The sequence below is a fragment of the Phoca vitulina genome, unplaced genomic scaffold, assembly GCF_004348235.1.
Source record: "Phoca vitulina isolate PV1807 unplaced genomic scaffold, GSC_HSeal_1.0 scaffold5, whole genome shotgun sequence".
NCBI classification, from domain to species: Eukaryota; Metazoa; Chordata; class Mammalia; order Carnivora; family Phocidae; genus Phoca; species Phoca vitulina.
Window position 1 is genome coordinate 67703393 of NW_022589708.1, and position 24297 is coordinate 67727689.

Sequence of the window (24297 nt, forward strand, 5' to 3'; positions counted from 1 at the left end):
CATCTTATGTTTTGTTCTGTCACTTCTGTATCCATCTTCAGTGGATCCCAGTGAGGGATTTGAAAAAGACATTTGGGTTCTTCAATCAGCATGGCGCTTTTCCTTGGTCAGTATGTGTTGGGTCTCCACTGACTGTTTTGTGGTACTTGATCCATCAGCAAGGGTGTAGTCATAGATCTCATAGAGGTTATAATACAATTAGAACTCTGGCTTCCTGGGGCACCTGGGTGGCTCAGTCGTTAAGTGTCTGCCTTTGGCTCAGGTCATGATCCCAGGGTCCTGGGATGGAGCCCTGCATCAGGCTCCCTGCTCAGTGGGAAGTCTGCTTCTCCCTCTCCCCCTGCTTGTGTTCCCTCTCTCGCTGTGTCTCACTCTGTCAAATAAATAAATAAAATCTTAAAAAAAAAAAAAGAACTCTGGCTTCCTGAAGTCCTAACAACATCTTGATACAATATGTGCCAAAAAACAAAATGGAAAATAATAAATAAAATCTTATTAGTAGGTCCTATTAATATCACCATTTTTAATCTAATGAGATGGCAGAGACAATGAGAACTTAAGTAACTTGCTCAGGTCACACAACAGTAAGCAGAAAAAGCATAACCTGAATTTAGGCAGCAGCCTGCTTTTGCTACACTCAGTACAAGCACTAAATAAATAGTAATTATTGTGATAGAGAAGAGGAATCTTGTGTCTAAAAAACTAGGAATACAAAAAACTAGAAGGCCTCTCTCAGATGGATCTGGAATCAAGTGTGTCTTTTTTAGTCTAATTTGGCAGGATAAGTAAATTAGTCCCAGTTATAGGAAGAACAGATTAGAAACATTGTCAAAAATGAATTCAATAAAAACTATTTTAGCTCAGCTCAGGAAAATTTTCAGTTTCTTCTTTGTGTTTTTAATGTTCTCCTGAAGGTTAATTACACAAGCTTCTCTTTTGAGATACAGAACACATCTACTACTTGAAATGGCAAAGGTGACTTTGAGTCTATGCATAGTTTTGACCTTTGGCTCACTTCATTTATATTTGGGATCAAAAACTGATGTTACATTATTTATGCCTATTGTTGCAACTGGATATTAAGTCAGTATTTTAAATGTTTTAAAATATGGATGTTTCTTTATAAATGTTGTGCTTTCCTCTAAAAAATTAAATGTAATGGTCTTCAATTTCCAAATCAGTTAATTAGTAAGATTCTTCTTTGCAAATGAGGAAATTAGAGAATGGCATGCTGTACTTTTAAATAATATATAAAAATTAGAATATTGTATATTTTAGAAATGTCATAGAATTTTTTAAAGAAAAGGATTATTTGTATTCCCATTTTTTATTTCTTTTCTTCTGAAAAGAGTAAAATGAGTCAAATAATTTGCTGTTTATCTGTTCTTAGACTTGGACAGTCAACAATAGCACACCACTTCAATTTTTGGTATATTTGCATAACTGTAAATATTTTAGCAACTTTTTTCTTAGCTCTCTTAATATGAGATTTTGGCCCACATTAGGAAGAGAATTTCCTTATTGGTTTCTTGCACTTCTATGTCATGACTCAGCTGTATATAGGAAAAAATATTCAATTATTATTACATCAGTGAAGTCTAATACTCTAGGGCTAATATTTACACATGGCAACCTTTGAGAATGACTATAGGGATAGCATTTTAAAATTTCTTTGTCCAGGAGAAAAACAAATAAAGAGGCATTATTTGAATAACGTATGAACTATAAAAAGTAAGTAATGGATAAAAAGACCTAGGGGAAAAAAATATTTGGAAAATCAGAAATTATTTCCAAAAGAGCTATCAAGTCTGAAGAAAAATTTTTATTCAGGTATTTCATAGTTATAAAAACATTAAATTAAACTTTGAAATAACCTAGTTGTATTGTAGAGACTAAGATATAAAAGAAAAAATCCAATTTAAGAAAAATATTCCAATTTTTTTGCTCCAAATAGGAACAAAACCTTATTAAATATTTCTCTAGCCTTGTCATTTTTTTCAAAGAAGAAAACAGTTCTCTTTCTTGTGGCCACTGGGGCTTCCCATTTGTAATTGTTCTAATAAAATACTTCAAATGGTTTTCATTACTTAAAATTCCTGTCACTTGATCCTCAGAACACCCAGAGCAGAGAAAATAATATCATTATTTTCTCTATTTTCATAGGTTCATTATTCTTTTATCCATTCATTTACTTGTCATGTACTAACATAATAATAGCTATCATTAATTCATCATTTACTGTGTACCAGGCATATATAAACTCCCTACAGTCCAGCATTATTATTTCTAGTTTTACAGAGAGGCAACTGAAGTACAGAGAAGTGAAGTAATTTGTTCATAGTCACACAGCTAGTGAATGGCAGAGCCTAGCTTTGAACCCTGCACTCGAGCTCCAGAGCTGGCATTTTTAATCACTCTTCTGCTCTTTTGGTATGGTAGCTATAAAAGGCAATTAAAACTTGTGGTCTTATGGAAGAGACAGGCAGAGTAAAACATGGAAACAATTAACTTGTTCGTTCAAACAAAGATTTACTGAGTGTTCATTCTGTTTCAGACACTGTGCTAGGTGTGTGGTGGTAAACTAGACATACCTTGTCGTTACTCTCGTAGAGTTTACAGTTTAACTTTGAAGCTGCCCATTAAACAAACAATTATACTGTGAAACAAATGTTTTGATAGAGGAAGTACAGAAATCCACAGAAACCTCTCCCAGGAGTGATGCAAGGTTTCCCAGAGGCGGTGGTGATTAAGCTGAGATCTAACAAGTGAATTGACTTGTCTGCCTTAGTGGTGAGTCTGTCTAACCTAAATACTAGGCTCTTTCCACTAAATAACAGAAATAAAATTCGGAACAAGAAGGCTATAATATCAGATACAATATTATTTTAAAAGTACAAGAGTGTACATAGGTCTACTAATAAATTTGAAAGACTTTGTAATAGATAATGTTATATTAAAATATATATTGTCAAAATTCATTCAGGAGTCACATACCAGAATAGACCAAAACCAATGGGATAAATTAAACAAGTTCTCAAAAGGCCTGTGAGTCCTTTGAAATTTTCAAAGAATGGATAGTTCTCATGCAATATAAATTTTCTGAACCTCATTTATAAAGATGTATAGCTTCCATGTTTATTTTATGAAACTAACATCTTGATACAAAACCTTGACAGAGGACAAAAATGAATATGAATGTAAAAATGCTAAAGAAAACAGCAGCTAACCAAACTGAGTAAGATTAAAAGGAATTGCTTATCACATCCAAGCACAGTTGATGTCATGCATGTAAGGATGGTTTAATAATTGTAAATATCGGGGCCCTTGGGTGGCTCAGTCAGTTAAGCGTCTGCCTTTGGCTTGGGTCATGATCCCAGGGTCCTAGGATCGAGTCCCACATCAGGCTCCCTGCTCAGGGAGGAGCCTGCTTTTCCTTCTCCCTCTGCCTGCCACTCCCCTCTGCTTGTGCTCTCTCTGTGTCAAATAAATAAATAAAATCTTTTAAAAAAATTGTAAATATCCGGGCGCCTGGGTGGCTCAGTTGGTTAAACGACTGCCTTCAGCTCAGGTCATGATCCTGGAGTCCCGGGATCGAGGCCCGCATCGGGCTCCCTGCTCGGCAGGGAGTCTGCTTCTCCCTCTGACCTTCCCCCCTCTCATGTGCTCTCTCTCTCTCTCACTCTCTCAAATAAATGAATAAATAAAATCTTTAAAAAAAATAAAAAAATTGTAAATATCTTAGTGTAGTTGATTGATATGTCCAGTTATCTAAAGGGAATTTGATGAATTCCAAGATTCATTATGATAAATAGTCTTTAAAGACTTGAAAGTTACTTTGATGATATAATATAGGAATGCATGGTTGGCTTAATACAAGATTAATATGATTTATAACTTAAGAGATTAAAGAAGAAAAATGTGATTATCTTAATAGATGGAGGAAATACATTCAGTAAAATTCAATATCTTTTCATTTAAAAATTTTTTATCAAAAGAAAGAAACTGCCTGATTAACACAAAAACAAAAACCATATACAGTCAGCATCACACTTAAATGGAGAAGTGTTGGAAGCATTCTCCTTAAAATCAGAAATAAGATCAATATATCTTTTACCTCCTCTAATCAGCACTGATTAGAGGTCCTAGCCTAGTAATAATGAAAATAAAAGAAAGAAAAGTAAAAGGAATAGGAAGGAAACAAAAGTATTATTAGTCCCATATATAAGAGTACAAAGACAACACCCCCAAGTATATAACATTAATTAAAAACCTTACATATATTTATGGACACAACATCAATTAAGAAAAATCAATTGAATTTTTATGTACCAATTACAGAACATACAAAATGTAAATCTTACGAAAAGGTATTACTTATAACAGTGCCAAAAATATCAAGTGCCTTAGCATGCATTCAAAAAGTGCTGTAAGTGGCCCTGCCTTTGCCATGGGAGCTCTAGAAAGCTGCTGGGTTGTTATGGTCAATTCCTTCCTACAGTTTCAGCCTCATTTCCTAATCTCTGCAGGTATCCATCATCCACAGGGCTAAGAGAAGCCCAGGCCTGTTAACCAGATGAGCGAGAGCTTATGATGGTATTTAGACAGAAGAGGGCGTGGGGATGGGGCTGGGCAAGGATACAAAGAGAAATCCAGGGGAGTTGAGAAATCTCTGAGGAGAATCAAGAGAGCTAAGTGCTCTCATTTGCCATGTGAGCCTCATCGAGAACTCATTCTCTTTAGCAATTGTTTTATGAAATGAAACAGCAAGACTCACCTCACAGAATGGCTGGGAAGAAGAAAGCGAAGTAATATATGTGAAAGTATCACACACGGGATCTTATATTTAATATTCTGTCAGCGAATGTCATTTTTTTCCTGAAGAAGATATAGTCCCTAACTTCCTGAAGGAGAAGACTGTCCCCACCTGCTGAGTTGTAAAAACAGCAACACCAGCAGTACTTACAGGGGCTTTCACGCAGTACACTGCAGCCTATTGAAATAGGTGCCAGCACCATCCTCATTTTACAAATGAGCCCACAGGGAGTTGTTCCTCTAGGCATCTGTCAAATTGTCTACACTAGTGGCAGAGATAGACATTAGCAGTAATCAGAAGAGCGTAGTGCTCATTGGTCAACCCAATGCCGACGCACTGCATTGTCAGCCCCCGTGGCTGCCAGTTCATTGTAGTCTTATTTGTTGTCTAAAGCTGCTTTTTTTGAAATTTAATAAGTCATATGTTTAAAAGTCAGTGTATACTTGAAGTAAGACATGGCCCCATTAGCTTCCTCGTGGCCTTTTCTCGAGGGCAGAAGTGTGTACACACTCTTCTATTTCCTCAAACCCTTCTAGGACATATTTTTGAGTTAGTAAGCTTCTAGTGTAAAGAACAAATCGGGATTGTTTTTAAAAGGTAAATATATAAAACATGTAACAGTGCCTGTCAAACATATGTTATCTACCATTATCATCACCATATCACTATTATTCTCATCATCATAGTCACTTCTTTTCACCACAGGAGAGCTGCGGCATCAAGAGTAAGAAAAATGTAATTTCCAAGCTTCACATTTAATGATTCCACTCAGACTTGGCAGGTTCCTATGGACTTACATTCCATTGGTCAAATATGCCAGGCACAAAGAAGTGTTCAATAAATGTCAGAAAGTATTGTTTTATAGGTGAACAAATTAAGATTTGAGGAAATTAAGTTCAAGGTTATATAGTTAGTATTTGGCAGTGCTACATTCATATACAATTCAATAAAATTTGTTTGTTCCAGATCTTTTATTCACCCTGCCCGCAAACAACCTGATGATCAATGAGTAAAATTTTAGTTAAATGAAAAATTCACATTTCTAACCTTCCTTACTTCTGTAGAACTTGATACTTGTTCCAGAAGAAATAGACCAGGATAGAACTTTGCACTAGAGGCTGCTAGGTAACTTGTATAAGTAACTTGGACGTAGAGAGATGTGGAAGACTTCCAAGCAGTGGGAAGAATTAATCAAGACAAACTTAATTACTCCAATTCAATGAGGATTTATCCAACATTCTAGAAAAGGACTTTTACTGTATCTACAAAGTTTAGGATTCTCTTTATGCTAATATGTTTTTAGTAATTTTAATTCTATAGCTAACCCTCAGAAATATAAATTTATAATTTTTTCCCTACTTAACAAAATATATAAACTGAGATCTTAAAGCCTATAAGAATAATGTGGCTCTGTATGAGCCACATCTTATTATTTCCATTTTAAAGACACCTTTGGTTTTGAATTTTAGAAAGTTTTATGAGATGCCAATGTAGTACTATATTTTACCTTGGTAGATTAAAAGTAATTTTAATTTATAAATTTACATTCATTAACAAAAAGTTCTTAGGCTTAACTAGGCTGATCTCACTGAGCCTAATCATAAATGTCTTTGGAAAAATTATTAATATAGGGGAATATTCCACAGTTTATGTTAATTTTCAAAACATGTATTTTTATTGACTAATTGAGATGAATTACTGCCTAAGAATAATTCTTTGTATGTGAAAAATAACCTGCTTAAAATTTCTTTCTACAGAATTCTATAAATCTGAAGACTAAGCTTTAAAAAAAAAATCGTCAGAGGAAAGGAATTTGTAGAAATAAAACTGGAAACATCCAGAATCTTGATGGTCTGCCAAACCAGATGTCAACTGGAGCTCGACCAAAACCTAAAGTAAGTAGCTTTATTACAGAATATTCTGGGTGGAGTGTCATGTCCCATTCACGCAGTAAAGTCAACACCACATTTGCACATTCTCTATTACTTTTTTGTTTTAAACTCAGCACTAAGGTTGACCTGTTTTTCATTTTAACATGATTTGTAATAAATATATATATTATATAATTAATATTTATAAAATTGGGAAAAAAATGCAGGCAGTGATTTTGCTAAGGCAAAATGGTTAGTTCATTGTCAAACGTAGAACCATAGCAGAGGATTATTTGCACTTCAATTAATTCCTTCATTATTAGTGAAAATTCTTGCTGCAATTGAAAATCTCCTTGAACTATTATTATAAAAGTCTTCCCTATTGGGATGGTCCATATCCCACCATGGTTCCAGAAATGAAGTATTACATTGGGGGACACATCTGGGAAACATCAGCTACAAACATTAACTGCACTTTAAGTAATTGCCTTTGTGCTACAAAGCTAAATAATACCCAGCGATTTGTTGTTGTTGTACTTTTTGGTATATTTTTAATGAGGAAAAATTGACCAGCCTTTCTTATAGATATTTTACAATTTTTATATCTTTTTCCCAAATCTCTGTAAATTTTTCCGCTTTTTAAATTGAATCTAAAAGTACATCTTCATAAATTCTGACCAGTGTTGGATATAGAAGGATGTCAATAATAACTTGCAAGATTTTGTACAGTTGCATATGGTTCTTGATTTTACGATCCCTTGGCTGCTTTACAATGTTAAAAAAACAATAATAATTGTGCCAATAAATATGAAGGGCAAACATTATGTGTCTTCCTGACAAAAAACAACAGAAACTTCCTAAATTACCTCAAGGGATAATTTAAGAGATTTCTTATATAGGGATGGTCAGGGTTAAGGGAAGCCAACTCTAAGATGGTTGCCCAGCAATATTTTTGTCCTTCAAGGGGGAATGCAGCCACAACCAAACTACAGTATGACAGAAAAAAGGCACAGGGAGTAAAGACCCATCTCTCTCCCTCCCAACTTCTAACCTCCTCTGAGACCTCCCGTTGGTTGACCTCATCAGGAAATCCAGAGGGAGGTATATTCAATTTAGCAATTGTGCCCCACAAGGCAAGATGGTAAAAAGCAGAGAATAGTTTTAGAGGGTCAAATAAAAAGTATTTAGCATGCATTAAAATAAAAATAGCATGGCAGCTACCATTATTAAATATGCAGTATGTTCTAGGCATGGTGCTAAGCTCTTCACGCACATTACCTATTTAATTCATACAAGGACTCTACAACATAGACATTAGTACCTCCTTTTTTTAAAGATTTATTTATTTATTTTAGAAAGAGAGAGAGAGTGCGCGTGCGCACACACACACGGACACACACACACACTGAGAGGTGGGGAGTATGGAAGGGGAGAGGGAGAGAGAAACCCAAGCAGACTCCATGCTGAGCATGAAGCCTGATGCATGGCTCTATCTCATGACCCCAAGATCAGACCTGAGCCAAAACCAAGAGTTGGATGCTCAAACCAACTACACCACCCATGCACTCCTTCATTTTTAAGAAAAGAAACCTGACCTTCACAACAACATCATAAAGTTAGTGGGATAGGTATTAATGTTTTCCTGATTTTACAGATGAGAAAACCAAGGCCTATTAAAGGTAAGTCACTTGCTCGAAGTGGCAAAATTAGTACTTGAGTGTGAGCCTTCATACTTTTTCTCACTTTGCCATATCAACATACATGGCTTTGGGGAAGTTTTATAATGCCTTTAAGAGAAAAGATGAATATTACTAAGTGAAAGAAGCCAATCTGAAAAGGCTAGATACTGTATGATTCCGAAAACTACATGACCTTCTGGAAAAGACAGAACTATGGAGACAGTAAAAAGGTCAGTGGTTGCAGGGGTTAGTGGGGAGGGAAGGATGAATAGATGGAGCACAGAGGATTTTTAGGTCAGTGAGACTATTACATATGATACTACAGTGGTAGATACCTGTCATTAGATATTTGTCAGAATCCACAAAATTTACACTACGAGTGAAACTTAAAGTAAGCTAGGGACTTTGGGTGATAACGATGTGTCAGTGTTGGTTCAACTGGAACAAATGTAACACTCTGGTCAGAGATGTTGGCAGTGGGGGAGGCTGTGCATGTGTGGGGGCAGGGATATATGGAAATCTCTGTACCCTCCGGTCAGTTTTCCTGTGAGCCTAAAGCTGCTCTAAAAAGTAAGGTTTATTTTCTAACTAAAAAGGAAAAGAAAAATAGAGTACATCTTAATTATATTTACTGTGATCCAGATTTTGTTTCTTTTTTGGTGAAGAATGACTTTTATATAAGGCTTTCTCCTCAGAACCTTCCTCAGCCCAAGAAGGAAACATTCATTACAAATCGATTGATTTTTTTAAGATTAACAATGAAAGTTAAAAAGGGGAAAGCCATTATTTTTAGTGTGATGCTATATTCCATTGCCTATTGCCTTTTAAGGGAATGTAATTTATTAAAGAGGCACTTGGGACCTTTTTTAGCTGATTTTCTAAGTTTCTTCATCCTCGTTACTTTGTTTTTACAATAAGCTCTTAATTATCCTGGGACAGGTAATTTATTTCCAAATTAGCTCATTCAGGATAGGGTAACTTTATGAATTATTAGGTAAGAAGTTAAGGAGTATTTTATTTTTTGGCCCATTCAGAACAAGATTATAATCTGAGTCCTCAGTCAATTCTCACTGACACAGAGTGTGGAGAGGAGGACTATATAGCCTCAGATGTTAATACAGGGATCTTTATATCCTCTGAAAATCTTTCTCTGTTATCTGTTTTCACTACCAATATGTCTATGAGCATTCCTTCTAAGATGTTTACTTATAAACGGAGCGTGCAAGCAGGGGTCAGCTTGGCAGAAGAACTGCTTTTGCTGTTACATCTGAATCTTTAGGTGGATGGACAGTGTATTCTAGAAACTTCCCTTGCTGTTTCCTATTCTAGGGAATACTTTCTAAAACACAGCTTACTTCTCTTTCCTCTGAATCTGTCATGAAGTCAGAGGCTTCATAAGATAGAAAGTTCACCAATGCCTAATTTCTTCAAAGAGAGGAGATAAATCCTTCCACACAGGTTTGTGGCAGCCTAATGTACATTTATTCATCTGACTTATTATCATTTTCTTATTTTCTTAGGCTAGCCTGCCAAACCCAATTTCAGCCATAGAATACTGGATATATAAAGTTCACTGTCCTGTGGAACATGTCTGAGGTACCAGTGCTGAGGTTTGATTGTGATCTTGGCTGCCAAATACTGAGGGCAAGACCTCTCCCAGTGATGGCAGGTTTCCCCCAGGGCTAGTGCTATTCAAAGGGTAGAGGATGAAGGTGTTTAACCCTTGATTGCTTGTCAGAACTCCTATATACTTTTAGAGGTGGACCAAAGTTGGGAATATGGGCTTACACCTTGGTAGGACAATTCATGTCTGTTCCTCACAGGTATTACTTGCCTAGGGGTAAAGTGAAGTATAAAAGCTGCTGATGGTAGCTGCAGTATAAGTGAGACACAAGAATGGTTCAGGACTTAAACTGGGCATAGACACTCTTCCAAAGAGCCAAATAGCTCAGTCCGAAGCCAGATCAGAGCTGCACATATAGATCCTATGCCCTGCACAAGGCCCACCTTTTCTAATTAGCAGAAAGATATCTTCTGACACTAAACTATGAGTCCTTGAGACAGTGAATGCCAACCAAAGAGGATGTTTTTGTCCTAATTTTTATTTAAAAAGTCCCTTGGGCTAGCACAGGGTACTGCTTGGCTAAGGGGATGGTCCAGGCTGGGTTGACAGAAACAATAAAAGTCCAGGGGCCAAGCCATAAATTCAGACAGCCAGGTTGCCAAGGCTAAGGGTATTTAAGAGAAAGCCAAGGCCAAACAGTTACCAGTTGAAAATCTGGGGCTGTTCTGGCTCTGTTCTCAACTTCAGAGAGCAAATTAGGCACATTTCTGAAGCCAGTGACTCATGAACAGATTTTGATTTATGTTTGCTTCCCAGACATGTGAGTGGGTGGAAGGGGCAGGACATTGATGTGGGAGATATACTCTGGACATGGAAGAAATCAGTGGGGGGTGGACTGGCCAGCTCCATAGGATCTGTTCTTTGTAACCTATATCTGCATCCCATTTTCCTCCTGAACCCAGACCCTTATGCCTGCCTGGCTGTCTTGGCATCTCTAATGCACCCCATACTTAGTGTACTAGCCATTTTCTCCTGTGTTAGTGAAAGGCAGTTTCAGTCAGCTCATCATTCAGGCCAGGAACCTACACGTCACGCCAGAAACCTACACGTCACCCTAGTTTCGTTCTTCTCTCTTAAACTCACAGTCACTGTCACCTAGTGACATTCGAGTCTACATGTCTAATGATGTGTTAATTCATCCCCTTTGGGTCCCCAATGCCACTGCTCTGAGTCAGGTATTTCTCACCCGAAATGCAGCCTATTAGCTGGTCTTTGGTGTTAAATACACCTCATCCATTATACAAGATGCAAGCAGAGTGATCTTTTATGAAATTAAATCTCATTATGTCTCTGTTCTATGGAAAATCCTTCAATGTCTTCACATTTTCTTGGGTAGAAAATCAAATTTCTGGGCATGTTGGACAAAGCTGCTCACAGTTTATCCATGCCAACTTCTGCAGTCTCTCCTCTCTTGTCTCCTCCGCCTCTCGCCTAGTGTTCTATCCACGTCAAACTGCTTTGGGATCCATCTCACACTCCTTGTGTTTGCATCAATTGTTCCTTTAACCTGGAATTCCCTGTCATCTTCACACTGATTCTCTTGACTAGGTTCTCAAGACTCAGTCTACAGGAAGGGCCCTGTTTTTCTAGCATTTATCACATTATTATCTGTATATGTTTTTGTCTTCCCTTTCCTTGGACTTGAAGCAATTTGAAGTCCAGATTGTCACTTATCTCAGTAACATAAGTGCTTAGCATAGTAACTGAACATAGTGGGCACTCATAAAATGTTTCAGACTGTAGTGTGTTCTAGCTATTCTTGCTTGTAGAGTCTCCTTTCTGCTCAGGGTTAGTGGCAGGAATTGCTACTCAGATACATTCAGGCTAATGTTGTGGCAGGGTTTTAATAATGAAAAGGAAGGGGGCCCCTGGGTGGCTCAGTCATTAAGCGTCTGCCTTCAGCTCAGGTCATGGTCCCAGGGTTCTGGGATCGAGCCCCACATTGAGCCCCACATCGGGCTCCCTGCTCAGTGGGAAGCCAGCTTCTCCCTCTCCCATTCCCCTGCTTGTGTTGCCTCTCTCACTGTCTCTCTCTCTCTCTGCCAAATAAATAAATAAAATCTTAAAAAAAAAATAAAATTATAATAATGAAAAGGAAGATGGATACACATTCACACCATAAAAAGTTAATGGGTTCTAGGATGACAAGAATTGAAGTGTTGTAAGGGGCAAAGACTTTCTATCTAGGAGAAATTCCTAGAATCTTTCCACCCGGGTCAGAGTTCTGGTTACCTCTCTTTTCTTTTCTTTTTTTCTGAGAGCACCAGAATTTGGGCAGCATGTTGCTCTTTCCATTGTTACCTTCTTTGCTTTCAACTATTATTTCTTTTATTCCTTGACTAATGAGAAATGAGTAGAAGTACGACTCTTCCCTCCACAGTTTTTCTAAGGGTTTTTACTGGAAATTACAAGAAAGAGATCATGAGCAAAGGGGCTCCAAATAATATCCTCCTATCAGTACTTTTTTATTTTTCCCAAGTGAGTGTTGGAGGGAGAGAAGACACAGATAAGTGGTGGGTCTCAAGTAATGTTTATCTGCTCTTTGAAGGCCGCCTTATGTTCAGTGAGTTTCCTGGGAGCTAAGGAAGAGTTAAAAAATAAATGGGGGCTAGGAGTTGGGATGGAACAGGGCTAGAGATTGGGCACGTGATCCTGCATCTTGCCTGGAAGAAACGTAGCTATGGAAATGGGGGAGAGGAGAAGCCTTGAGTGGTGATGCTGAGGGTAGGTTTCCTGCCTCTTGTTACTTCTCCCTTGCTGTTATTTCCAGCATATCTACCACATGGATTCCTGCTTGGGATCCACAGTGGAGAAGTTTAGAGGATTTTTGTGTTGTCAAAGGGATAAGAAGAATTTGTGAAACATCTCATAGCAGCAACTGTCAGGGAAGCAGAGTTGCTTTGGCCACCAGGCTGACGTAGTAATTCCCAGGGATTATCTGTATGTAAACAGTGGTCCAGTGCATGTGAAATAGAGACGACACATTATTGTTTTTTTAAAAATTAATATCCTAGAGCATAAAACACTGTTCTTTATTTGTGTTCCATGATTAAGTCATGACTAACTATTCTAGAATGTTTAAGTCCTTCCTTTTGTCGCCTGCAGATTTAGAGAATATTTTCCAGAGCTAATACACACAGAGCCATGACTGTAAACCGACATCTGTTTCAGGCACACAGCCGAGTTGTACGGTTGAAAATATGCAGTCACAAGCCACATGTGGCCACTGCATTCTTGAAGCCCTGACTAGATGTATCTGCCCATGAAATCACTGCAGCTACCAACCAAACATGTTTTTTCTCTGAATTATTAAGAAGTATTTTAAACATGGTGTATCTGAAAAAGTCAAAGCTTTCATTTTGGTTTGTTTTATAGCCTTTATTGATTACACACATTTCCTCTATGGCTTGAACGGATAATAGCATCAACTGTTATAATAAATTCTCTACTCCTCGGACCTGTGTAGCATGTATGCATGTGCCAAAATTATGTACCAGATGGTAACTGAAAATGATTTGATATCTATGGTGAGATAGTATTTAGAGGAATACATTTTCACGTAAAACAGGGTCGACATTTCACGGTGATTTTTAAAGCAAATTGAACAAGTCAGTCAGCAAATGTTTACTGAGTGCCTACTCTGTGTAGAGCTTTGTAAGGATTGCTGTTATTGTGTTGAGTTGCCTGAATGTGGGGCTTAGACGTGTTGCTGATACATCATCTCTTACAAGAAGTTTGGAGGAATAATGATTTCCTAAATTTTCAAGGTTTCTCCACTGTTGATTTTCTGTGTTATGAACTTGGAACCCAGGAATTAAGAACATTTTAGCCATCAAGGATCATGTTTTCTGTGGCTTTCTGAGTTAGGCATATGTGGTAATATTAAGGGACCTGTGGAAAACAGGATTACTGGGATGGCCCAACTCATAGGCAGGATCCGATTAGGTGCTATAAATGGATTTGATCCATAAACAACAGAGTAGGGTCCTAAAGACTTTAAATATCCAGTAAAGTCTTTATCAAGATGTACAGAGTGTGGAAGTGACTGAATTTCTGGTCATAATTGTCATTGTTCTGAAATACATTTTCTTTAGAAATTACACAAGAGTTCCTGGAGAGTGAGTGGCGGGGGTGAGTTATTGAACTGGGCCAATGACGCCTAATTTACATAGTCTATCTTCCCTGTCCTCCTCAAAGACGTATAACCAAAAATGAAATATTCTTTCCCACAGTTAAGACCATGGGACCATAAACTGGTGTCCCACCCCACCTCTTAACTCCATGAAGTAGAAATGAAGTTTCCACAAAGCTTCCTACTTTTACATCATTTTACTGGAGGAAATCCAAGAGGCAGTTTCACTACCAGAAGAGTGCAATGAATTTGCTACCCCAAAATAAAAGAGCTTGAAAGACTTGACATGACTTTTTTGAGCTGCTAAAATGTTAATATCTTGGCAATTTAAGAAGTAGCCACATGTAGGCAGCTTTCCAATCCTTTGTTTTGAAATTAGATTTCTGTCCTTACTGCCGAGGAAGACAAGCGGTGAGTGGGCTGCTAATCACCGTGAGCAGAGAGGCAATTTGATTGAATAAATTCACACCAATGTGTAAATTACTGAAAGCCCTTTAACACTCTCAGGAATATTTGCATTTTTAAAAAGATTCTCGCTTAACCTGAATAGATCTATGGGGGGGTTAGGTAATTCTGACAATGTAGCACAGTAAAATAAAAACAAATCAGGCCATGCACCAAGGAAACTGTTTCAGAGGCAGGGGGACAGAAGGCAGAAGACCAGCTCCCTAAATATTTTCTATTTTCCCACAAGCGCCTTTTCACTGCTTCTCTGAAAGGTTCAGGTGTTTTTTAATGGGTCCCAGGCAGAACTTGAGGCCAGAGGAAGAAAGCATGGCCAGGAGGGGGCAGTAGGTGGAGAGGGCATGGAGACAGGGTAGGTGGTTCTTTATATATTCAGGTCATTGTAAGTCAAATTTGAATACATCAGGGATTAACAATGGTTTGTTGTAAATGTGTCTGTGCATGGATTGATTTGTCCGTAAAAATATCAGAAGTGTAAAAATAATGGCAAACCACGATGGAGAGAATAAGTTTTGCTGTTTATGTCAAGCACTTGGAAAATATTCAGCCCCATTGCTCCCTTGGGCTGGATTGATACTGCCTATGAACTTCCTTCAAGAAAAATACAACCGGTTTCACCATCCATTTTTATTAACTCCACACTCTCAGAGGAACCTTTATGCACTCCCTTGAGTAGCAAGACTAAATTTGTTTCACTCCATGTAACACTGTCTTACTGGATGTAATTTTCTGGGAAGTCAGTTCTGCTTTCCAAGACCAGCAGGAATATCTGTGAATATTCTGCCCTTGCTCTGCTTACTTTGTTTTGTCTCCAGACATTACTTCAGGAATAAGAACAACATTTTTTTTTTCTTTCTAACGGAATAACTTCAGGGCCAGCATACTTGTTATGAGTGGCAGTGTGTACTTATACCTATTTCTACCTCTATCCTACTAAGATAGAGGTAATCAGAAAGAATTGTTAGCTCAAGGAGATGTTAGTGCCTGTGAAGAAAGAAAACAGATCAGGAGATTGGACTGGATTGTGGGTGGGGTGGGGGTGGGGGTGGGGGGTGCTCAGATAAAGACCTAGGATGCAAAGTTAAAAGCTCTAGGTCAGTGCTGCCTATAGAAGTATAATGTGAGCCACATGAGTAATTTTAAATTTTCTAGCAGCCATTTAAACAAAAAAAAAAGTAAAGGAACAGGTAAAAGTAATTAATTTTAATAATATTTTATTGAAACCAGTATATCTAAAACGTTACCATTTTAAAATGTAATCAATACACAAAAATTATCCAGAAGATATGACTTTCTTTTTGGGGTTCTAAGGTCTCAAAATCTACTGTGTATTTATGCTTAAAGCATCTCTCCATTCAGATTAGCCACGTTCCAGGTGCTCAATCGCCACATGTGGTCAGAGCAGTACTGGGTGATAAGCCAGGAGGAAAGACATAATGATAATCAAAACCATTTATTTATTTATTTATAAGTAAATTATTGTAAATGAATAAATTATTTTATAGAACTAAGTCAGAGAAAGCAATAAGAAAACAATGAGTTAAGAGATTTGCCTAACTTTGGACAGTTATTCCCAAGAAACAGAGAGATTAAGGGAAGATTTATGGGACTAGGGTACAATTTACTGAGTTAGGCTTCAGGAAGTTGTAAGGGGATTAGTCGCTACTTTGAATTAAAGGATGAACTTGGAGTTCATTCACAGATGATCTTGGTTTTCTTAAGGTAAGTAAGGAAAACAACTCTGCCCCTAGAGCAAGAGTAGAAGAAAAGGTGAATTCCAAAGATGATGACTCTAAAAACTCCATGAATGTAGATATCTAACGGGCAAAAAGACATCCTGAATCTAATATGCATAATTACAGCCCTGAGTTTAAGTGAGCCCCCAAATCTCCTTTCTGCAATAAACTAATTTTTATCCATAGGAAGTGCTTTGTTAATCAGGAAACTCATATACATACATGGGTTATTGTTATTGGCTAAAGAAAGGGCTGTTCTGTGGAGATGAGCTACCAGGGAAAATTTTATCATCCCAGACATCATTAAATGTCAGAAACTTGCCCCCACCCCCAGGTGTGTAACAGAGAGTTAGTGGAGGTGAGGGAGGGCTGTCTTTCTGGTGGGGGAAATCTTAGATTTGTTTTATCAAAACATTTATTACCCATCTTTAGAGCCTTCAGACTATTACTCTCATTATATATTTAGTGTGAGGGCATGTACTGCTCAATAATTAGGTTTTTTTCTCCCTCAATGTGGGCTTTTGGTGGCTTCATAAAAGTGATAAATGGCTCTTCTCGGACACACAAAATAGAGATTGGCAGGCAATTTAAAGTTAAGATTTCCCAGTAGAACCATCACTACCAATAAGATCACACACTGACTCTCCTATACTCTGAGAAATGTTAAAATAAGGCCAAGATTTTTATGGCCCCCACTTTCTACGACCCAAAAGGTTTTTCTGCCCTTCATTTCTCCTGTGCCAGCCGGAGCTGCATGCTCCCAGTTATGTCCCCTTGGAGAACACAGACATATACGGAATCAGTCATATGACAGAGCTCTAGGTTTTGCTGAGATGGTTGTGTATTTGAGCAAAGTTACTTGGAAAATGGCTTCGGAAGACACAAAAACATTTTTACATCAGGCGACAACCAGAAATCAGTGCAGTCAGAACCTTTTATAAATAACCTGTTCTGCAATACTCCCTGTAATTAAAATAATGACACTTTATGAAAGGAGAGGGTTTTCTCACACAGGATTCCATTTGAGCTTCACAATGACCTTGTCAGGGCATTTAAAAGAGTCTACTTTTTTGATACAGGATCTGAAGCCCAGACCATTTGAATGATTTGGCCAAGGTCACACAGCCCATATTTAACAGGATGAGCACTTTAGTGCTCACCTCTCTACCAGATTCCCTTCACTTTTACATCTTTGTAAGCTGTGTTTTCCAGGCCATGCAACCTGGAAGCAAGAATTGTAACCACACATTCATTTTAAGGCTCTGTTTCCATTTATTAGAACTCCAACTCTACAGTTTCTGCCAACCAGTGCCAGGAGTTCAGGGTCTTTTTTCCTCTAGGAATCTCAGGGAGGAGGGGAAGGGTGGAACGTGGGGGAGGAGTTTGGGACTTGGATTTTTTGGTTACATGGTGGTGGGCACTGTTTTTATTATTTTGTGATCCAGTCTGGAATCCATGATGTAATTTATCACTGCCTCTATGATGAAGCACCTGAAACCCTCCAGAGATACTGAGGCTGCCCAAGTGTTTTGTTCTGTCATTTGTCTGGTCTAGCTCCTGGCTATTCCTGGGTGCAGCCCAGAGCTTCAGCTGCAAGGTCACCCCTGAGTGGGGAAGTGCCCTTTGCCCCACCCCGCCCCACCCCCAGCTTCCATTGTTACAAATGCTGTTCAACACTGCCCTCAACAGAGTCTTTATGGAAACTGCTCTTTTCACTGTCACTCTCTTTTTATTGTATTTCTCCCAGAGAGGTCCACAGGAACTGAGCCAGAGAAATGTCCAGGTAGCAAGCTCCATGCTGTTCCCCAGTTGTTGCATTCTCCAGCAGTGCCCCACTGAATTTAAACACAGCTGGCCTGCCTTTGGATGAGTTATTTCCCTGAAAATCTTTAGCTCTCTCCCGCCAACAGATTCTGCTGGTCTCCCCTGCCCTTCCTTCCCTCTGGCCAGATGCGTCCATAGTTTAGGTTATCAAGCTGAGATCTCTACGTTCACAGCTGCTGAAACAATTTTCCCTAAAAACTCCATTTTCCCATTTAACCTTTTGTGAACGTGTATTGATTCAAAGCCAGATTTTTCTGCCTGCGTGTCAAGGCCTTTTACCAACTGTTCATTTTATATTATTATTTTTCATGCTTGTCTGTCCATAGGATGTCAGAATTTGTTTGTAATGGGCATTTTCCATATACATCAATGGGTTGAGTAAATGACAAGCTATGGTTGACCAATTAGGGACTGAGTTTTCTTTCTTGGGTATATTTCTAGATATTTTTATTAGTGCTTAAAATATTTATCAAACTACATAGCTATTATCATCAGTCTTTTCCATCTTCGCTTCCTCATGAATCCAGCTGAATAAAATTGTTGTCAGTGGATTAGTAGGATCTTCCTTATTAATGAGGGAAACCACATTAAATAGTGCAGCATTGTGCTGGTTATTAAACAAACCAGACCTCAAGTTAAACAACCTGCTCAGGAGTTTATAATCTGAGGGAGTTTATAGTAATTTAGATCTATTCTGTAAAAGGACATCCAGATACTTATATAATCACATAATGTCTTAGCACCAAAAAACAAAAAACAACAACAAACATCTAAACTGTGTGAGCATTAGCGCAAGCAGTTTTATGTGGTCTCGAATTTAAGAATGAGTCATGAGAATTGCATATCCAGAGAGGATATGGCCAGGTTAAAAAATAAATCAGCACTCACTTCCTTTTTGGAGAGACTTCAAGAAGGAAATGAGATTTCCAACACTCTTTTGCTACGAGGAGGAAGAAGTTGAGGTTTGTGGAGACCAGTGAATCCCCTAACTCTCCTCCAGATTTGAGACCAATTGAGAAATACATACAGGTGTCAGAAAGAGATCAAAATAAAATCTTTACTGCTGATAAAGCTAGATTGTAGACAGTGCCTTGGTCCCAAATGGCCTGCCTATTTCCCCCTTACTTTTATCCTAAATAGAATTTACTAGTCCTAGGAAGATTAGCAGGATATTTCCAGACCTCTCTGTGGAAGGATTAGCGGACAGTTCTCAAAGGAAAGGTACAAGAAGATTGGACTGTGTTTGTCTAGTGACCCTTTCTCCTATTTTACCAATCACATTGGTAAAATTCCTAATCAGGAATTAGCAAACTTTCTGTAAAGGGCAGGATAGTAAATATTTTAGGCTTTGAGGCCATATGGTTTTTGTTTGAACTATTCAACTCTGCTGTTGTTGCATGAGAGCAACACTATGTAAATATATATAAGTAAATTAGAATGGCTGTTGTATTAGTTTTCTATGACTGCTCTAACAAAGTACCACAGAATGGGGGGCTTAAATAATGGAAATGTGTTGTTTCACAGTTCTGGAGGCTAGAAGTCTGAGCCCAAGGTGTGGGCAGGGTTGGTTCCTTCCACGGGCTGTGAGGGAGAATCTACTCCATGCCTCGCTCCTGGTTTCTGGTGGTTTGCTGGCAATCCTAGCATTCCGTAGTTTGTAGAAGCATCACCCTGCCTTCATCTTCACCTGACATTCTCCCTGTTGTACGTAACTCTGTCCAAATTTCCCCTTTTTGTAAGTACACCAATAATCTTGGACCATCGGGCCCACTCTACTCCAATATAGCCTGTATTAACCAGTTACATGTGCAATGACCCTTTTGCATATTAAGGTCACATTTTGGGAAGTTAAACATACGAATTTGGGGGAGATACAATTCAACTCATAATGCAGACATGAAATATTAAATTTCATGTAAATGTCATGCGTCGTAAAATATTCTTGTCATTTTTTCCCAACCTTGTGAAACATGTAAATGTGTGTAGGCTGCACAAAAATAGGCCCTGGGCTGTAGATTACCGTAGATTACTGTAGATTACCAGCCTCTGAAGCAAGTCTCTTCTCCTCCAGAGGGGGGGAATAAGTCAGGGAGGGGAGGAGGGACCACAAGTATTCCTCCCCGCCTAACCTCTCCAGGGGCATGAGTGAGAGTATGAGGGTAGTTACATAGCCCAAAGGACCCTGGCTAGTCGAGGGGCAGATTATATTCCAGGCAGACAAGGGAGACATTAGGAAGGATGGTAGAATAGGAAAAACAAAGGGGAAAAAACCCCAGGAAGATAAAAGAAATTAGAAAACCTAGGGAAGGATTTGTAAGTACAACATACAGTCTTTATTTTATTTTATGTTTTTAAAAGATTTTATTTATTTATTTGACACAGAGAGAGAGACAGTGAGAGAGGGAACACAAGCAGAGGGAGTGGGAGAGGGAGAAGCAGGCTTCTGGAGGAGCAGGGAGCCCCATGCAGGGCACGATCCCAGGACCCTGGGATCATGACCTGAGCCGAAGGCAGACGCTTAACGACTGAGCCACCCAGGCGCCCTACAGTCTTTATTTTAGAGCATTTAAAAAACACAGTAGGTCCTATAAGGAATTGATGAACTTGTAAATCCACAAGTAGGAAACCTGGAGAGAAAGGTCATGCAAAAGTCTAGATTGAGGTTACAAGAACTTGACTAAAGCAATAGTTGCAGAATGATAACAAGTATTAAATAAAAACATCTTTCTTTTTTCTAGGGACTCTATCTCTTCTCTAAGACTCAGTGATGAAAGCTCTTTGTTATATGTTCTTACACTACTTATTACACCGCGTCTTGGGAGAAAGGCAAGACTTTGATTTTCATGATAAAACTTTACTCACCTAATGGGGGTTTTGTGCACATAGATATCTTTTTAGTCAGCAACCTGCTTTAGCTACTTAATTTCCTTAATTGATCTTAGTCTTTAGTTTCTAGTGGTTTTCTGTGTGACTTTTATTATGAGCTTTTATGAGTCAACAGATGATTATGGGGAGTGGTCTTAAGGGACATGCTACTCTCATCTGCTCTTCACCTACAATACTTTGTAAAATCTGCTCATATATCAGGCTACATGACCAAGAACAGATCATGTGTACTTCATTATTTTAATCGGCCAACTAGAACTGCCTTTGCAGATTTACAATTTAACAAGGGCCTCTGAGCTTTAATTAAGGGTCAGCTTTTTTTCTATAATAGCCATGAAAAGGATATTTCTGCATCTCTTATGAAGCTTCTGTTAAAGACTCTCAATTATATTATTTAGTGCTAGTGTATGAAGAGCTAGGTAATAAATTATTTCTAGACTTTAGTGCTAGATATAAGATAATCTCTCGCTGATGAACTGTGTCCTTTAATTAAGATAATCATGCCCCAGAACTTCTCAATACCATTTTGCTTTGCCTTTTCAGAAGTTCAGAGACAAATTGTACTTGATTCCAGCAGAGAGACTCGACCTAGGATTTTCAGTTCAACTCTCTCCCAAACTTTATGATTTGGATCTTTTTATTTTTAACTTGCTTTAGTGGTTTTATTACATAGTGCATTTTATGGCAAAAAGACACAAACTTTTTGAATGTAAGTAGGATAAAAATAATAAATGATTGGCTCTCATCACTTTGTCCAAGGGGATTTTGTGACCTTAATTACCTTCTCATGCTACCTCAGGTTATAGTGATTTTTTTCCTCCCACAGATTCTTTAATGACTTCTCTCCTGACATGCTATATTTGTTAAAGAAACAAATACATCCTGGGCTCCAGAAATACATGGTTTTTTTTTCTAAGAGAGTATTATTTTAGATGGACGTTCAATGATTTCCCTTTAAAAAATTAAAATTAAATAAAAATCACTTTATTTGGTTGTGTTCATTAGGATTTTTTTTTTTTTTTAAGATTTTATTTATTTTTGACAGAGAGAGAGACACAGCGAGAGAGGGAACACAAGCAGGGGAAGTGGGAGAGGGAGAAGCAGGCTTCCCGCGGAGCAGGGAGCCCGATGCGGGGCTCGATCCCAGGACCCTGGGACCATGACCTGAGCCAAAGGCAGACGCTTAACGACTGAGCCACCCAGGCGCCCCCATTAGGATTCTTTTGTTTGAAAATGGCAAAAGCTTAACTCTGACTCATTTAACTGCAAAAAGGTATCTATTGATTCAAATAATTTGGACAGCCAGAACTTATCTGTCTAGTTTTAGGTATGGCTAACTCCAGGAGCTCAAAAGAAGATTCTTTCACTCATCTCTCTGCTTTACTAAATTAGCTGTTGGTTCCACTACTGGGTAGGCTCTCCCCACAATGTAGCAAAAATGACTAACAACATTTCTGGTTTACACTGTACTAGCAGCTGGAATTTCTAAAGAAAAAATACAAAAAGTCTGGTTTTCAACAGCTCCAACAAAAGGCCCAGGGCAAGAGCTTTTATTGGCCTGCCTTTGATCATATGACCATCCCTGGACTTAATCACTGTGGCTGAAGAAATCAGAGTACTTAACTGGCCAGACTCCTGGGATGTGCCCCGTTCTGGAACCAAGGAGATGGGATCAGCCCCACCCAAACTCCTTGGACTCAGAATGGGGAAGAGAGAGTTCCCAAAGACATCTGGGGCTGAACAAAACACAGGTTAACTACATCTGGCATTATGTTTGCATCCCTTGGCTGCCCAGCATCTATATATAATCTTCTTTCCCCCCTTATAAAATTCCCCAAATGGCCCTGGCTAGTATAAATGCAAATATACCTATACAAAGAAAATTGCCTCTACCTCCAGTCTAAAGGGGGATAGCTCGCAGGCTCATCCAGTTACTGTTGGTTATCTGATATTGACCATTTTAGAGTGCCAAGCACAGGCAGAAAGGATGACTCTTAGTAAGGACTGAATCCCTTTTCCTCTCTGCTTCCAGAACTGCCAGATTAGGCTGCAGGCCATCCTTTTCTTTGAAGGCGGAAAGAAGTAGCCAACACCCTCCAAGATTCTGACACTTTTTTCCTGATCCCCTAAAACTCTGTCCTTGTATTTATGTGATTTGAGTTCTGAGATACATTAGACACCTTTTAACTGATGCTTTGCTCTCAAATAATAGCTTTGGCCCTTTCCCTAGCCTGGAATGGATGAATCCTCCACCTTACCTCAGCCCAGCCAGTATCACATTTTGAAGTCTGTTATTTTAACTTTCCAATTCCAGGTAGCAAATTCTGTATTAGGATTCATTTTGGTACAAGTGATAGAAATCCAGCTTATAAAAGTTGAAATAGAAGGAATTTATTGGTTTTCATAACCAGAAAGACCAGAGATGAAGCTGTCTTCAAATATGTTGGTTATAGAGGTTTAATGTCATCAGGACACATTTTTTTTTCCCTGTTGTCTCTACTACCTGTGTTGGCTACATTCTAATAGTTTCCCCACTTTTTAGCAAAGATAGCCACCCACCCACGGTTCTAGGCTTCCATCATTCTTACAGCTAGCAACACAGGCAAAATTATAAATGCAGAGATTCCTTTTTCTTTTTTTTTTTTGGCCTGTCTACATCACCTGCCCATTCCTCAGGGGGATGTAGTACTCTGACAAGTAAAGTTGTTGATGTCCTCTTGATCTAGGAACAGGATCAGCCACCTGGACTGAGAATAGCAGGTGGGTGGTTTTCCTAAAGGGCTGCTAAGTCAGAAGCTTATATCCCCTACATTGATTAAGTCACCTTAAAGAAAGGAAGGCAAATACTGAACAGAATTCAGCCTTGATTATATACCATCATATAACTAGTTATTGAGCACATATTTCTATAGCACAGTGGTTCTTAAATATCTTGGTCTCAGACCCTGTAATTCTTTCTTAAAAATTACTGCAGACTCCAAAGAGCTTTTGTTTAGGTGGGTTACAACTACTGATATTTACTATATTAGAAGTGAAAAAAAAATTCTATATTAGAAATTAGAACAGAAACTTAAAATTATTTTTCATAAAGTCATTTAAAATAATAAGCCCATTACATGTTAATATGAATAATTTGAATATTTTAATGAAACATTACATTTTCACCAAAAAAAGAAATTTGTTGAGAAGAGTTTTAAATTTATTTTAAGCTGGCTGCTTTGCTGCTTCTTAAAAATATTTTTGCAAATCTCTTTGATGGCTGACTTA

At 38.3% G+C, this 24297-nt stretch overlaps 1 long non-coding RNA gene across 2 annotated transcripts in view; it reads left to right on the top strand.

Moving 5' to 3' along the window:
- LOC116631730 overlaps positions 1-24297 on the top strand; it is a 223087-nt gene that overhangs the window by 131034 nt on the left and 67756 nt on the right. For both annotated transcript variants that reach the window (XR_004299250.1, XR_004299249.1), the window contains one exon: positions 6571-6708. This is a non-coding gene — a long non-coding RNA (uncharacterized LOC116631730). The remainder of the gene's footprint in view (positions 1-6570; positions 6709-24297) is intronic.